This window comes from Oryza sativa, chromosome 5, assembly GCF_034140825.1.
Source record: "Oryza sativa Japonica Group chromosome 5, ASM3414082v1".
NCBI classification, from domain to species: Eukaryota; Viridiplantae; Streptophyta; class Magnoliopsida; order Poales; family Poaceae; genus Oryza; species Oryza sativa.
Genome location: NC_089039.1, coordinates 24928784 through 24947571, shown reverse-complemented (window position 1 = coordinate 24947571; position 18788 = coordinate 24928784).

Here is an 18788-nt window from a genome sequence, read left to right as displayed (position 1 = left end):
ACTTTATCACATTCTATAATATACCATCGACTTTTACTTAACTTCTATGATTTACCATCGCCGTCCAGTTAGTCTCCGTTAGTACTGTACAATTTTGTCCAAATGACCAAAATACCCTTGGGATAAAACTTCCAACATGTGCACAAAAATTCCGAAATACCATATTATAAACATAAGATTGTAAACATTCAAAATTTGTCCAAAAACTTAAAGTCTGACATTTCAGAATTTTATCCAAAATTTGAAAGTTTTTGTCTCAGGGGTATTTTGGTCATTTGGAAGAAAGTGTAAAGTACTAACGGAGACTAACCGGACGGCGGTGGTAAATCATAGAAGTTAAGCAAAAATCGATGCCATATTGTAGAACGTGACAAAGTCAGTGGCAAATCGTAGATCCATGACAAACTCAGTGGCATACAATGGATTATCTCTAATATATATGTGTGGGGTATATGGTAATATTTGTTCCAGCTTCGTCGATGTTTATATACATGTAGAGAGAAGCCATTAGATGTCTAATTAATAGCAATTAATTTTGACACCTATTTACCATTGTTCATAGTAGCTCTTACATATTCATCTTATGACTCTGAGTATCCGTTGATCCCTAATTTACTGTTCACCATGACTCGCATGAAAAAATGTACTACTTAGGGTTTAGGACAACTAAAATTGATGAATTATTTGATTTATGTGATAGCTATTTGAGGGTATAAACGAATGAATTGACTTCTAAAAGTTAAAATGTTGTTTAAAAAAAGACACCATTTAGAAACTTGGAAAGAATGCAAATGAAAATCCAAACTATGGAATCGGGAAAAAAAAGAGGGTCTTAAACTCCCTTGTCTTAGAAGAGTTTAATTGATATTCGTTAATATTGTGCTCACATTTATAATATAATAATTTCTTCATCTGTACGAACAAATAGTACAAAATCGAAATACAACATAACACAATACATTATCAACTCTCGGTTCAACTTAAACGGAGCTAAGTGTTCCAAAAACACAACCCACAGTGCTTAATTCTTCTCTCGCTGCATCACACCTCTAATTTTCTTTTCATGTTATTAACAAAATTTATCATCTCCATATATAACTTGACATGTAGCAAAGCGGTAGCGCTGCAGCGGTCGTGATCACCTTATGCCTCAAACACGACGCTTTGTCACGCGTGCAAAAGGCAAATGTGCATACGTGCATTGTGCAGTGGGCCAAAAAGGAAACTTTGGATGCTTTATTTATTAGCAAATAATAGATCTGATGATTTAAATAATGTCCACTGGTTTTCGTGTAAGTGTAAATTAGTTGATATAGATTTTAAATTGTTAATTTAATGGGTACACAATATAATGTCGTAGACTTTACTTTGAAACAATGCATTATTTGAGAATGATAGTCCAATGTAATAAAAAATAGATCCAATGATTTAAATAATGGGTTCATCAGTTTAAGTGCACGTATAAATTAGTTAATATAGATCTTAAATTATTTATTTGATAGGTACACAATATAATTGTGTAAACTTTATTTTAAAATAGTTTATTATTTGAAAATAATAGTACAAAGTAATGAGTACGACGATTTAATTAAGTGAAAATTATCTTACTCCCTCCGGTTTCATTCTAATTGAAGTTTTGGATAATAACACGGTCTACAAAATATATCTTTGATCTTATTTTTCTATTATAATATATACGATAAATAAATATATGTTTCTATTATAATATATAAGATAAATAAATATATGTTTACTTTTATTATAGTGCTTTGAGAGACAAATCTATATATGTTGTTCTAGTTCCTTTAAACTAAATATTTTTAAAGTTATTGATAGTCAAAGTTATAAAAGTTTGTCTTCAACCTTGTCCAAAAGGTCAATTATTATATAACTAGAGGGGGTACATTATTAATTTAATGGGTAACATATAATGGTGTAAATTTTATTTTCAATAACTGTAGAGCTAATTTAGTTACATGTGAGTTGTTTGATGGTAGATTCTTTGTTAGTAAAATTATGATTATTTAAAAAATACATATCCATTATATAAATGGAAAAGGAAGAAAAAAAAGAAGGGATGGAATGTACGTACATATACCTACACATGCGCGGAGAAGAGGAGAGGTGGGACCCCATGGTATTTGGTTTGTTTATTCTTAGAATTTCTATGATTTTCTCTAATTTATTAGAGCGTTATGTGACGGCTTGAGAGCATTTGTAAGAAGTTTAATGGACTTTTAGTATACCTACACATGCCCGGGAGAAGAGGAGAGGTGGGATCCCATAGTATTTTGTTTGCTTATTCTTAGAATTTCTAGGATTTTCTCTAATTTATTAGAGTATCACGTGGCGGCTTGAGAGCATTTGTAGAAAATTTAATGAACTTTTAGTATATAATAGATAGATAGATAGATATATTTTATTTTTTTAAAAAATATAGGAAATCCTGTCGATTTTCTTTCCAATGATAGTATTACGTACATATGTTTGTTTGACTTTATTTTCTTCTGTATATCGTATAAGTACATGTATATGGTTTTTTTTTCTTGCGGCACAGTAGGCCAGCTTTATTTTTTATCCTTTGAATCGTACGTAGTACAAACAGTTATATATTTCTTGTGTGGGAGGGAGGTATTACTTTTTTAATAACAGATCTAATCTAATGGTCAAAAATTGTCACGCCCCGAACTAGTCCCGACCGGAACTAGCCCGTGACGCTCCAAATTAACTTGTTAATCGATACCAGTCCCAGGAAATAGTGCTGGTATCACAGGAAGACAGAATATCACAGCAACAGAGGTCTCTTTATTATAGAGTAGAGGTACAGTCATGTTGGGCTGCGGACAGATCCCGAGCTCACAACTGCATTACAAAAGGAAAACGGAAGCCAGGACTTGGACCAATCAACACAGGCGCGACTTGGGAACTAGGCCGAAACCCTAAAACTCATCGTAGCTGGCTTGCTCCTGGAAGAACTCCTCATCAACAGGATCCGCTTCATCTTCTTCAGCAACTGAGGGGGGGATATTTATATAGAGCAAGGGTGAGTACGGGAGTACTCAGCAAGCCATGGGAATTAAGTGTTTAATGCAGGCTTCAAGGAGAGGCTGTTGTTTTTTTTCAATTGATTTTATTTGAACATCTTTCTGAAAACAACTAAGTGAGTGCTTCTCAAACGACACGATTGAGACAGTGCGTCTCGTCCGGTCGGAGTTTGTGCAATGTATCAGTCTTTAGAATTGATCAAGATTGGCACCCGGCCAACAACTTTCAAACGGCCACCCGGGCCAACAACTTTCAAACGGCCACCCGGGCCTAGCTGATCCCGTCAGCTGCTGATTTTTCAAACATCGAACCCCTTTCCACAACAGCAATTTCACAAGCAGTAGTCAAACAAAACTATGCTAGGAATCATCTCACATCCGCCCATGACCGTGGGCATGGCTGTTCGAACAGTTTGTTAACCTCTGCAGAGGGGGTACACTTTACCCACACGACATTACTAACCCGGATCACCCAGCCCGTGGGGATCAGCCACGTCGGGAGACCTCCAAGCTTTCATGACAAGGCATTTCCAAAGCCGACACAGGTTTACCATATGCCGACGAGAGGAGTCCCAGACCAACAACAGGTTAGGTCCCAGACCATACTGTGCCAGGAAGCCCAGGGGTCCTCCCCGACACCACCCCGGCGAATCCACATGTCTCTCGGCATCAAGGCTCCCCTGATAAGCTAGTTACTCAGCCAGGGGTGTCCCATTCCACCCATGTGGTCGTACTTGACTTATGTTTGGATGAAATTCCAAGGAATCGGTCCTTAAGTGCGAGAGCGGGAAACCGTACACCCGGTACGTTCCCCGGTCCGCGGTTTTGGAAATTCATTTAGTTTGCAAGCACCGACCCAGGTGTCGGGTTTTCCAAGTCTTTTGTAAAACCCAAGTTTTACCCAAGTTGTTTTTCAGATTTTAAGTTTGAAGGCGTCCGTCGATACTCGCACAGGGTGCACGAATATCGAGACGCATCTAGATGGTTACAAGGGGACATGATACAACAATTAACAAAGGGAGGATCAATGCAACAAATTAGATAGGTCCGCCAAACTGCCTTGCAGACGGGACAACAGATTAAGTGCGATCCTATCAGTGCATAATATTTTTCAAGCAACATAATTAAATTTCAAATATAGGCTCAAGATGTTCAAAGGTAGCTTGCCTTGCTCGAGATCTGGAGCTTGATCCTCGAAATCCTCGCACTGCGGGTCTTCGGGCTCTGGAACTACACGCGAAACGGGACAACTCAACAAACGGCGAAAAATAAAGCCCTATTAATGACCTCTAAGCATGCCATTAGATAGATCTCGAGATTTGAGGAATTTTGGAAGTTGAACGGAGTCAAACGGATTTATGGTTGGGAAGATATTGAATTTCTAAGATTATTGGATTTTTGGTCTAAAGGAAAAGGATTTAATTAAATCCTTTTTGGAAAAGAAAAGAAAAGAAAAGAAAAGAGGGAGGGAAAATAGACTTTTCTCGGGCGGCTAGGGTGCGGCCCAAGAGAATTGGGGCGGTCCGGCCGAGCTAAATGGGCCGGCCGGCCCAAGACGGTCGCGCGCGCGGGAGGTAGGAGAGAGAGCCGGTGGACCGGGCTCACCGCGCGCGGTCCCGGGTGGGACCCGCTTGTCAGCGGCTCGGCTCACCGTGCGGAGGGAGTACGCGGCGCACGCGCGTGGGCGGGGGAGGGACGCGGTGCACGCGCACGGTCTGCGGAGGAACGGATGCGGCGGGCCCACGCGCAGCCTCACGGCTCGCGGTGGAACGCGCGCACGGGAGGGGCTGACCGGGGTCGGCCCGTCCCGACTTCGGCTGAGCTGGCGCCGACGTGGCGCCTACGTGGCTGCCATGTGGGCTGGCGGGAGGTAGACGACGACGACGGCCGGAACGGACGACGGACAACAGCGGCGAGCGGCGGAGCGAACCACGGTGATACCGGCGAAAACGAGCACACCGGGTGGTTGCACGAGACGAGGGGAGACGAGCCAACGGCTCGGATTCGCCGGAGGAAGCTTGACGGCGGCGAATCGCGGCGGCAGCAACTGGCGGGGAGGGAAGAGGGAAACGACGACGAGGTCACGAGGGGCCGATTCCCGGCGGTGAGAGCATCTATGCGGCTACGGGAATCCGATGTTAGCGTCAGATTGGGCGGAGCTACGCTGAGCGAGGCTGGCGACGAGCGGGTGCTACGGAGCTCGAGCGGCGACGGCGGCGAGCACACGGCGAGCGACGGCAACGGTCGGGGCGGCGCCGGCTAGCTACGGGGAGGCTACTCGTGCTACAACCGAAAACTAAGGGGGGGAGATGGAGCGAGGAGGAAGAACGGAGAGAGGCACTACCGTGCGGGTCGGGGCGCTGTGACGAGAGGCCGACGGCGTGGGAGTAATCTCTCCGGCCTCGGGCCGGGGAAGAGGAAGGAGAGGGCGCGGCCGAAGTCCCCTTCCGCGTCCTTGCTCATGCCGGCTCCTCCGACACGCGCAACGACGAACGGCGATGGCGAAACAGAGGGGCGGCAATGGCGCGGAGGTGAATGGGAGAGGAAAGGAAAAAGGTGGGGGAGCTCGGGTTTATAGGATGGCAATGTCGGTTTGGGAACCGACTTAGGGCGGTCAAAGGAGAGGGCTAGCGCTCGGCGGTCGCGGCCAAAGCGGCGACAGGGAGGAGGGAGGAGGATGACGTCGGCGGGAGGGAAAAAGGGGAAAAGAGGGAGAGAAAAGGGGGCTTGTCCCCTTGCCTCTTCGGGAAAAGGAGGAGGGAGCGGGGGCGTCGCGGCAGAGGGAGGAGGGAGGCTCTGCCTCCGTCCCTTGGAGGCTAGCGCGGGAGTGGCGGGGCCGAGGCGATGACGACGGCGATGACGGCGGGGCGGTTTGGAGCGGCGCGACGACACGGGCGACAGGCGCGGGCTGGCGCGGCAGAGGGTGACGGCGGCGGCGACCAGGCGGTCGGCCACTCGGCACGCGCGCGCGGGAAACAACGGGCGGCGCGGCTGGGCACGCGCGCTGGCTCGCGGGGCCGAGCGGCTGCAGGCGCGGCAGAGCAGCGGGGCCGGGCGACGCGGCTCGGGCGGGGAACCACGCGGGCGCGTGCGTGCGAACGACGGCGCGCGGGGGCCGTCTTCGCGAGCGGGGAGCTCGCCAGGGAGAGGAGAAGGAGAGTGAGGGGAGGGGACGCTCGGCGGGGCGCTTGCGCACGCGCGGGCAGAGCGAGGGGAAAGGGAGGGGGCGCTCGGCGCGGCGCTCGCGCACACGCGCGCGCGGCGCGCGGGCGGGGCGGAGCGGAGCGGAGGGAGAGGGGGAGAGGGAGCGCGCCGGGGGAGGGGAGGGGGCGAGAGAGAAAGAGAGAGAGAGAGGGAGAGCGGGAGCGCGCCGGGGGAGAGGAGAGGGCCGGGGGAGAGGGGAAGATGGGCCGAGAGAAATTCGGCCCATCGACCCCGGGGGAGGCAAAATAGACTTTTGCGGAGGAATTTGATTTGGAAAGATTTGGATTCGGATTTGAACTTGACGATAGATCGGGGATTGAGATCTTGAGATGGCACGGACCCTAGACGATAAGCGAAGAAACAAATTAAGCAATTAGGGTTTTTAAGAGATAATTTTCCCGCTAGGCGCCACGACGGAACGGGCGCTACAAAAATATAGGGGCCACCAATTTAAGTGAAAATCGACGGTGAGATTAGATAGTGCCACGTGACGGTTTAGGAGTATTTGTAGGAGTGCCACATGGCGGCTTAAGAGCGTTTGTAGGAAGTTTAATGGACTTTTAGTATATAAAGATTATCATTTAATTTATTGTGACTTGATTTATCATCGAATATGTAGACTAAATAAAGGTCACTTTGTTTAAATCTCATGGACACACTGCTTCGGATTTACCCACTGGTTAGTGATCAGCGTAAAATTGAGATATTGTTCTTAAATTTAGATTATATATCACCGGCCGGCCGGTCACCGGTGCATCCAATTCTCAGTAGCCTATACTCTTATTCCACCCCTCAAATGTTGTCCACGGTGTTGCTCCAATGCATGTTCTTTCCTTCGATTCACTACGCACCTCAGAACTCGATTAAATAGCCGTAGAACACTGCAGTGCTATTCATGATATGGTTTTCTCGAGCTATGAGACGCACACAAGCTCATTGTGCCACCCAGCACACCGCATCGATCATCGTGCCACCGAGCACACCGCACGGCTTGCTCTATGGAATCGGGGGAAACGCCCAATCTGAAGGCCGTGCAGTGCGAGCCGAGCTTCACATCGTTTGACTTCTGCAGCCCAAATTCCCACTGCATCCCATGCCCAATGAATCCTACAGGGATCGATCACTCACTCTCTGTCCCATTTCATCCATGGACTCACCACTGGGCGTAATATTGTTATGCTAGTAGTACAGTTCTTTTACAAATGTTAGTTTACATGTTAAAGGTCAGTGATTTATACACGGGTCGCAGCCGTTGCAAAGTTTTGTATTCACAATTGAACCACTCAATTCCCACTGGCAAAGCTGAGCAATGTATCTGACATACAGAGTGCACATGGTAGTGAATAGGCTAGGAAGACGAATGCTGTATTCAGCACAGCTACCGGGCTACCAGGTGCAAACGATGTGTGACAAAATTAAGTTGGGTGATAGCATATTTTATAATGTAAAACTTGACACCTCCAAATATTAGGTACCTAGGGTAGCAATTTTTTTTTAAAAAAAGTTTATGTGCCTCGAGTACTTTCTCAAGGAACATACAATTTCTTCATATATAATATGAATATGTCATCAGGCTACAAGAGTTCTGAATTTGAATTTCTTCCGAAACACATGAATAATCGTTGGCATCAAGCCAGCACCTTGCTAGCCTGATCGAGCCGCTTTGCACAACCTACTATCAGCTCTCTGTCTCTACCAGCACAGTCCATTTTTTTCCTACTATTGATGTCCAAGTTCGGTGCCACGAAAGATATCAAACACTCACAATAGTAAAAGTTTTACTCAGAGGTAATGACTGATGTGGACGAATCTCAGCCATCCAACTTTTATCATATGATAGTTTTCAGGTTTGCACTACCTATTATTATCATCAGTGACATCAAGATCGGCCTTGTCCATACTTCACTGATCGAGCTTGATCAGTTGTTCCGTGCTTTTTAGCTTCGCCATGGCTTGCGTTGTAAGGCTTAAGGCCAGCAAATCCCCATCTTTTTGGGTCGAGGTGATCGCCACCATGACACCGCGATCAGGCCATCAGGGATCGATGCAACGGAGGCAATCCTCTCGGCAATGCAAATTTGCTGCAGCCGAAGGCGTTGTTAGACAGTAGACAAGATCTCCACTGGCACCGCCGTGCTGAACATGCGAAGTGAAACGCTCTCTGTTAGGCTCATGTTCCCTGTGCATCCCACACCCCATGGTTGTCTCCACACGCACGCATGTGTTTGGCCGATCTCGACACAGCATCGTCAGCAGTGACGACGCTCATTCTTTCGATAGATGTGAATCAAACGGCTGTTCTAACCTTTGGAGACTTAAAAAAGTGATATTTGTTCCGATCCAGTAAAAAGTAACTTGAGGTACCAGTACCTCACGATACTAAATCGTTTCAGATCATTGGATGTAACAATAACCATCCTACCCAGCTAAATCTAATGATCGAAAACGATTTGGAACCGTAAGTTACTGCTACCTCGAGATATTTTTTTCTGGATCGGAGAAAATCTCTAAATAGGTGGAGGTACGGAGAAGGTTTGTAGACTAGTGAGTAGGGCAGCTAATCTCAGGCTACCTATATACGGAATTGCTACTTGGCGAGCGATCACCCAGGGCGATTAGATCCGATCCCCCTCCCCCTCTCCTCCACGTGGGTTCTTTTTTTGGTACCGCATTACTTTCCTATTTTAGTAAATTTATACACCTAAAGTTTGTACACCTCAAGTTCATACACCTAAAGTTTAGAAACCCAAAGTTTATAAGTCAAACGTTTATATATCCGATTCAAATTTGAATTTGAATTCAAATATTTTTTATATATAGTATTTCTATAAATCTAAAGTTTATACACCTAAAGTTTATAGACCCAAAGTTTATAATTCAAAAGTTTATATACCTGATTCAAATTTGAATTTGAATTATATCCGATTTAAATTTGAACTTGAATTCAAATATTTTTTATATATAGTATTTTTATACATCTAAAGTTTATACACCTAAAGTTTATAGACCCAAAGTTTATAAGTCAAAACTTTACATACCCGATTCAAATTTGAATTTGAATTCAAATATTAGTTTATAGACCCAAAGTTTATAAGTCAAAGGTTGACATACCCGTTTTAAATTTGAATTTAAATTCAAATATTTTTATATATAATATTTTCTATACATAAATTTTTCTAACTTTGTTTGTTTATTTTTAAAAAAATTTATGGTGTAGTAGGAAGAGAAGAAGGGGTGGAGGAAGGGAGAGAGTAGAGTATAGGGGGATAGGGGGGTGTGATCGCCGGTAGCGGTCACCCGCCCATTAGCACCCCCTTACCTATATAGATGGCCACGTGGGCCGCCTGGCACGGCACGGCCCAGGCCTGGCCGTGCCTGGGCCAAGGCTTGTCGGGCCGGCATGGCCCGACCGACGCACTGGGCCGTGCCGTGCCAGCCCACGTGCCACAATCACGGCCCAGGCACGGCCCAACATGCCTCGGGCCAGCCCGAAAGGCACAATGGTTCATCATGCTTTTTCTCAGAATAAGTCTAATTTTCCTCCGTCCTATTGGGCTGTGACATATGTATAGCTAAAAAAAGTCTATTTTACCTCCCTCTTCTTTGGGCAGTGATATATAAATAGCTAAATAAGTATATTTAAGGTCCCTATTCTTTGGACAATGACTTTATATGTCTATTTTTAGTCCCTATACGTTGTGTGTCGGGCTTAGCCTGCCGGCCCATCGTGCCGTGCCGCCCCGACTGTGCCGGCCAGCCCAGCGTGCCGGTGGGGAGGCCCAGGCAAGGCCCGGCGGTCGGGCCGGACCGGTACGGGCCCAACCCAAGTCGGGCCGTGCCATGCTTGGGCCAGGCCTTCGAGCATCGGGCCTTATGGCCATCTATACTTACCTGTATATGCATTGACATAGACAGTAGAGAACCAAGCTGTAATACTAGTAGTATTTATGGATGATTATCATCAGCGGCACGTATGCATGGAAATTAGAATTGCAGTAACGTAGGTTGTAAGTTGTAGCCATGCATGGGCCTGTCGAAATTTAAGAGATTTGCTCCGGTCAAAAAGGCATATCGAAGTACCGGTATCTTACGGACCAAATAGTTTCCGACCGTTGGATCTAACAATACTCATCATGTCCAGCTAGATCAAACGATTGAAAACAATTTAGTACCGTAAGGTATCGATACCTCAAGATACTTTTTATTGGACCGGAGCAAATCTCGAAATTCAAAGCTCAGACTAAACATGTGAAAATTCACTACTTCACCGGCATTAAAAAGTGAAATAAAAACTTGCTAATAAAAGCGGGCACAAGTAAGAAATGTTTGCATGCTGTGATTTGTAGTAAAAAGAACAACTAACGACAGATTTTATAAACAAATCTTTGCATGTTGTGATTTGTAGTAAAAAAAACAACTGAGCAATTTTACCGTTCTTGAGAACATACGATAAAGTACCAAAAATTTTAGTATAAAATTTAGTACCTCCTAGTACCTAGATATCAATACCACATTTACAATAGAAAAAATGGTAACTCATGGTATCTCAAGGACTATAAAATTGCTCTCACTCTTAACGCAAACTCAAAGAGAAAGACGTCAATACTAAAACTTTTGGTCTCGCTAAAATCTGGTTAAAGACCTATTTGCACACGTTTAATGATATTTGTAGGCCCGTTAATAATGTAGCATTTTCATTTATCGTTGTAAACAAAAACAACTCTAGAACCACATTTCCTTATTTTCCTTCTAACTCAACAAGAACCGCATGAGTAAAAGGAGAGGGAAGGTTAGTGATCTAAGATCAAGCCTGCATCCAACACAAAAACGAATGAACATAAAAAGCACAGTTTTAAAACGGTACGTAGGATCAAAGGTATCAATGACATGATGGTTAAGAATGATGGTAAGTTCACACGACCAATTCACAAATTCACCAAGCCACGGTGCGTGTAATGCAGAGAGCAGCGGTCCACGTATTGAAGAAAGTGGGTGGAGCTAGAACGAAATATAGACGGACGCCACTTGCTTAATTTACTCTACTTTATATCGAGTGTAAGCCGATATAGGTGTCTAAATTTGTATTGAGAGGATGTACACATGGTAAAAATGGGTAAGATATAGCTAAAAAATTTTCTTGACCGCTACTCAGCTGCTTCTACGTCCCAGAGCTTGAATGTCACATCCTGAAAATCGTATAAAAGAAAAATATGCAATTTTTTGAATTTTTAAAAATCTTTTGCATCATGCTGGTATCTTTGGTTGAATTGTGTGCTAATCCCCTCCAGGATTATAAATAAAAAAACTAAATTAAAAAAATATGTAGTGGCAACCTCTAGTCAGTCTGTAAAATCAAGATGATACCAGACAATCAGAACGAACTCGAATAAAACGTGCAATCCATATAAACATTAAAAACGACTCGTCGACAAGGACCGAGTCGGGGAAATTAAGACCCTAACCCATCCACCCCGATAAATGGAACTGCCCAAACCAAATTAATCCACTCAAGGTAAATAAATTAAAATGTCCCAGACATAAACTTATTTACAAATAAAAGTGAGGCAGGGATAATTATTCTTGCAAGTTGCACCCAATATAAAATGTTAAGAGACCCCCAGGCTATAAAACCATACAAGAATAATTAGAGACTATGTTGGTAGGCAGGGACCAAGTCAGAAAACTAAACCCCTCTTGAATCATACAAATAAAATAATGCTGGGACTAGAAACTCACCAAATAAATAAATTAAATCACTTGAATTCGTGAAGAGGAACATAAATAACTAATTTGCCTCAATTTAAGTAAATTGAGAGGTCAAGGAATAAAACAATACACTTTGTAAATAAGTCGAAATGCTAAAATACCAATAATCTTCTAGCGACTCCTTTTCTTTGATTTAACCTCTTAATAAAATCATCTCTTAGAGGGGAAAACTTTGACTCAAATTAACTAAACTAAGAACAAGTGATGAACCCTAATAAATTAAAGTCTAGATTGGATCCCCCTCCCCTCTTTCCCCTTTGCCCTCCCTATGTCTCCTCTCTGATCTAGCCCCATCCAACCAACGAGGCGAGTCGAGCTAGGAGTCTAGGACACCCGGCCCGACTCCCGCCCCTCCCCCTCCCCCCCTCCCTCTTCCTGATTCCCCCTCTACTCCCTCTCTGTACTAACCACTCCTAGAGCCGAGCCAATCGACGAGCCGCCGAGCCGAGTCACCCAATCCCTCGGCCAGGGTTCACCATACCGCCAGTAACCGCACGGTTACCGCGGTTACTGGGCTTACCGCGGGGGTATAGTAATGTAATTACTGCGGTAACCTCCTTAAATTCAAATAAATTTAAAAAATAATTTAAATTTTTGATGAACTTTGCACGGTTTTGTACGGTTTTTCACGGTTACCGTGGTAACCGTGCTTACCGCCGGGGCGCGGTAACCCCGGCCCCGGCGGTTTGGGAAACCCTGCCCTCGGCTCGATCCCCGTTCCCCTTCCTTGCCCTACCGCGCCGAGGCGCCTCGTTGGCCGGCCGCCGAAATCGCACCACCGCCGTCGCTGCCAAGCCGGCCATCGTGCCCCATCCTCCCCACCGTGCCCTGACATGCTGGCGAATGCCAAGCCGCCCCCGTAAGACCCTAGCCCAACCGCTGCGTCGCTCGGGCCAAGCACACAGGTGTTCGACACGGTGCCATGTCACATCGTGTGTTACCATCCCCCTCCCTTGAGCCGTTGGGCGCTCCCTACCACCACACCGCACGACCACACGTTAGCCGCCATGACCGACCGTCGTTTCGCCGGACCGCATTGATGGAAGGACAAGACCACTCGTCGCCACGAATCCCGCCAAGTTAGGTGCCACCTGAACCCACTGCCGCACACCACCACGCCCGCATAGGCCCCGCGCCACTGCTCCGGCGTCCGCGCCCTCGTCACTGCGCCTCACGGCCCAACACCGGCGCTCGTGGCCAAGACAATCATCCACACCGACGGTGTGCACCGGGTTCACATGTGCCGCACACGCACACACGGCACCAGTACACCCGCGATTCCAGCGCATGACCATGTTGGCGATAGTTGCCAAGGACCCACCGCGCCAATTCAAAGCCGCCACGCGCCCTGTCCCGCGAAACGTCGTCCTCCACCGCTCCGTTCACCCCGGTCGGCGTACCCACCCCGTCGCATTGATTGTGATCCACTGTCGCCGTCGTCCCCACACCACCGGTGGCTATTTAAGCCACCGACCACTCGTGCACGCAGCCGCCATGCTTCTTTCCCCTCTGTCCTCCCTCCCCGTCGCTCGTCCACCACCAACCTCTCTCGTGTGCACTCGCCGCCGTCCCTCCGTTTGCCCCGTCGAGGCTGGTACTGGTCAGCTTCGCTTGGGCAGGGGGATTGGGCCGGCCGCCGCGCCTCTATTTGCACCGACCAGCTTGAAACCTAGCGCCCGAGAACAAGTGGGCTACGAACGCCCGAACGCTAACCTCTAACTCTAACCTCTGACCACTAACCTACTAACCATTGACCCTCTAACCCAGCTGACCACTAACGGCTAACCGCTGACCCATAACAATATTGATTACTAACCCCTTACCCCTTAACCTTCGGTTCCCATCTATTTTGTCTCGACGAAAGATGGCGGACCGCGATCGAGCACCTTGAAGGCGTGGACGAACAGCGAGCCCGAGCGTCCTCGACCCGTACCACGACGACCGTCGTTTTGCTACAAACCTCGCTCGGTGTGCCACATCCCGGCTGCCGCTCGGTAAGCACCCATCCTCCCCCTCCCGTTCCCTCCCTCGCTCGGCTGCTCTCCTGTTATGGCGCGGCCACCGTGGCGCGGTGCCGCCCACAGGGCGGATTGCCGTGACCGCCCACCGCGTTAGTAACCCGTTCGCCAGTCGCCCCTTCCCCATCCTAAAACCCCCACCCGCGGCCGCTGGCCCTACCGTGCCCCGTGGTCGCCGGACTAGCCGCGCCGCGGGCACGCACTCACACACACGCATGCACTCATAGGCGCATTCCTTGGCAGCGCTTTGTTCGGCCCCAAACCAAACCACGCGCAGCACTCCGCCGCTCCCATAAGGCCCCGTCCGCCGACCTCTCGCCGGCAAGCACCCGTAGCACCCTCAAACACAACCCCGCACCCCTCACTGTTGATTAGGCCCCACCGCCGTGTCGACCTCGGACCGCCGATGCCAGGCCACCTTCGCCCGCGCTAAGCAGGGGAAATCAACTCCCCATACCATGGTGATGCTCCCCGAGGCCACCAACTGACCGATTCGCCACCACACACAATGAATTTCACCGGCGAACCCAAGTTCGGCCGCCCCAACCATGTACGCATGCCGCCCCGCAAGCCCCTTCACGCCCACACCCTCCAGCCGCCAGGCACTGCACCACCGCACCCCTCGGAGCCCTAGAACCCATTCCCCTAACCCCGAGCTGTCACAGCCACCGCGTCGCCGGTGCGCTACTCGGTCCCAAATATCGCCGCCGCTGCACCCAAGCTTCCCGCTGCCTCAGTACTCTCCGACCCCTGCACCGCTACCCGTGGATGCGTAGAACCCATAGGCCCCTTCCCTCCCTGGCCGCAAGGTGATACAGCCTTGTTCTCCGCCACGCCGCCCAGCCCTAGACTGCCGTTGCACCTATGCGCGAGAGAGAGAGAGAGAGCAGTGGAGGAGAAGGAGACGACTCTGCGTCGGATGTCCAATATTCCACCAAATATCGGAAGTTGCGTCATCACACCACCTGCGTATGCAGCATGCAAAAGAAATATTAGTCAGTCAAATGTTCCAGTAAACTAACGAGTGAAACATCAAGTTATCTAGGGTGAAACAAAAAAACAGCAACTGAAACATTTAAAAAGTTTATGAAACATGATAAAGATACACGTTGAAACATATCTCTATCACATATGAAACAACCAATGTTAATGGATTAAAACATATGTTTTTCTTTCATCAAAATATAATCATGCGATATCTTGTTGTAAAGATTTAATTACAAAGAATACAACGGTGTGATCGGATCATAGATTGGATAATTAGTTTAAGAGAAAAAACGTTTTGAAACTAGCTAAAATGCATGCATGCATGCATGAGGTGGAGAGAGAGGAGACAGAGTAGTAACAGTTAGTTTTGTGGATTTTGTGAAACACGCTGAAGACACATATTGAAACATGTCCCTATCATGTATGAAACAGAAAGTTTTACTGGATTGAAACATATGATTATTTTTTATCGGAATATAATCATGCGACATCTTGTTGTAAAGATTTAATTACAACGAATACAACGGTGTGATCGAATTATAGATTAGATAAGTAATTTAAGATAATTCGTTTTGAATATTGTTAAAGGTGCATGTTAATGGTTGGAGATAGAGATATAGGCTTGGATAGGTGTATGTGTGTCAGATGCTGTCCGTCCAATTTTTCCCTTGCTTCTGGCGTTCGAGGAGAAGCATTTTCCAGAGAAGAAAGAAAAGAGAAAGAGAAAGAGAGTAGAAAATGACTACTGGGCCCCACCATTCAAAAGTCTTTATTCAAACTAATGAAAGTAATTAATCTACTAATGAACTTGACATATCAGTATTACATGTGGGACCAAGTCATTAAGAAAACTTAATTAAAACCCTTTTTAAACACATTGTCAGTTACATGTGGGCCCAGTGCCATACTAAAGGCTTGGCTAACCGAGTCAAGGATGACTCTGGTCCCACCTGTCAGTGGCACACTGCTTTACTTTAAGGTAATTAAATAAAAATCAGGATTTAGCTTTATCTTACAAAGGAAAAAGGTGATTCTTCAATCTTTAAAAATTCATAACTAATTCATTTTAACTCCAAATTGAGTGAAACCAATCTCTATAATTTTTTAAATACAAACCCTACCTTCTGGAACAGGAATAAAACTTGTCACAAGTAAAGTTTGTGCACAATAATTACGATACACCTTCTAGGCTAATTAATAACCATACTAAAATAACTTTAAAAGCCAAGTTTGTCCACACCACAGTTGCACTAGCTTAAAAATACGACCAACCATAGTTCTCTCAGCCTTAAATCAAGAAAACCTAGATAAAACTTGAAACTCTCTTAGTATTAAAAGTTATGAGTAAAGCTTGTGTAAACACTGTAAAACACTATTAATCCTCACAAACTTTGGACAACACTGACCCATACTAAATAAAGATCATGACTGTCGATGTTTGATGTCGCGATTCCGGTATTTGCATAGTATGGGGATCGTTGGTACTAGGGTATACGCGAGACTGAGGTAAAAGAGATGGAGACAGGGATTTTTATACAGGTTCGGGCCCCTGAATTGTCAGGTAATAACCCTACATCCTGTTGGCCGAAACCGGTATTACTCTTATTCACCATAATCACACCAGTACAATATTTGGGGTAGCCTATCTAACTGTTGTCGACATGGCGGTCTGAAGGTCTGACTTGTAGTCGACAACAGAGTAGTCTTCCTCCTCGAGTTCGTGCCCGGCGAGACCAGACACAGCTCAATGTCTCTCCTATCAGTATCCGGAGACACTATAGGGGACTAGCCGTGCCTATCCCTGAAGTCGATATCCGGCGTCTTGTCTTGGTGTATGTTGGCTTGTATGTTGTGGCTTCTGTTGTTCCGTAGATTGTGGTGGGTGTTGATTAAGGTGGTCGTGTGTCCCCTCTCCTCCTAGGGGGCCTTGTATTTATACCCATAGGTGTCCCCTTGTCCAAGTAGAACTAGGGAAACCAATATGGATACAATCCGAGTAGTCCTTGTCGTTTCCATATAGAACTCTGGTTGTCTTTCCTTATCCGGAACTCTTGTTATAGCCGCAGGTTGTTTCCGTATAGAACATGGTATATGGTGGGTCCTGCCGAGATTTAGTCAACTACTATTAGGTATGTGGTATCCATAACCCTGACAATGACATGATACTCTATGAACACAATGTTAGTAACCTTCTGCTTAAAACAAGAACTTGAGATATGATACCTAAAAGACTCAAAGCCTAAATTGTGTTTGTAGGCTCGTTCGAACCTTAGCCTAGCCTAGCCTTAGTTATCGGTACCCTAGCCTCTAGAAGCCCCCTTAGCCTAGCAAGATAGGATAGGACACGACCGCATAGTTTCACCCTTAGTTTAGAATCTTTTTGTTTGGGTGATCAACTGATGAATATGGCTTCTCGCTCGTTTAGTTGTCGCTCATTACGAACGTGGAGGTGCCACCCGCGAAGGCGAAGATTGATGCTTGTATAGTCAACTAATCCCCGTGAGCAAGGCAATTCATCACACCCCCCACTTGTTGATCATATTGATACTAGTTTGCGAAATGTTTGGTTTGTAAATTGCATGCTCTATTGTATATACTATGATTAAGAATCATTGGTTCATACATAATATCCTACCACATTATAAATAACCCATGCCAAACAATTGTTTACCCATTCTTTGAAAGACACGGATGACTGGTTATACCCTATATTCATGCTTAGCCATGCTTAGATAATTTATAGGATCAGTCATATAACATCTACTAAAATATGATGGGGCGGTCGTCTGGGAGATGACTGGTTAAACGAATGATGAACTGGTTGGGATAACTTTTTAAATAAAATAGACTTATTAATTAGGACTTGGGTGTGCATGGTGTTAGTGACCAGGTAGAGGGTCTTTAATAGCATGCCCAAGTCAGTTAAGGACCGGTTCCTTTTGAGATCCCCTAGCTAAGTACATGTACGACCACATGTCTGGAATGGGACGGATATGGCTAACTAATTTACTGAATTCGGGTATATACCTGGGATAATGGGCGGACTAGGCCTTGCAAGCCGGGCTTGGCAAGGGTAGTCTGGATAGGTTCACATTCCCGTAGGTGATAGGTCTGTGGGACGCCAAGACTATCACAGTTGTAGAAGAACCTGGTGGCAGAGCTCAGGTAGGTCGTAAGGAGTAAGGAGTGGGGAATGTGTCGTTACCTACCCAACAGAGGCCCGCCCTAGGGAGAGCGCCACCTACCCTAGCACAAGGGGGTCACTGCCAGGATATCGCCAGTAGGAATGTATTGTAAAGGCCTTGTCATTGCACTCATGCTAAATGCTTTGAACGGCCAGGAGTTAGAGTGTGATGGCGTGTGGGTAAAGAGTACTACCTCTACAGAGTGAAAACTATTCGAATAGTCGTGCTCGCGGTCATGGGAGGAGCTATGACCATTTGGATTAGTTTAGATTTATAAAAACATGGGGATGGGTGATGAGAATGGACAACTAAGAGTGACCGCACTACTCCGACGACTTATAGAGCACACACGGGTTTCCTGCCCACCGCACTAGGCAGGGAGAGGCCAAACGATCTTCGGTGGGTACGCCGAGGTACCCTAGAACCGAAGGATCCCCACAGTAGAGTTAGCTCATGGATTATGTAGGGGTTATCCTTTCATGTATGAGGCTCTAACCCATAGCTTATATACTTGCAGAAAAATTAGTTTTGGAAAAGCATTTGAAACTACTAGTAAACAATTCCAACTCTGACTTTATGCAAAT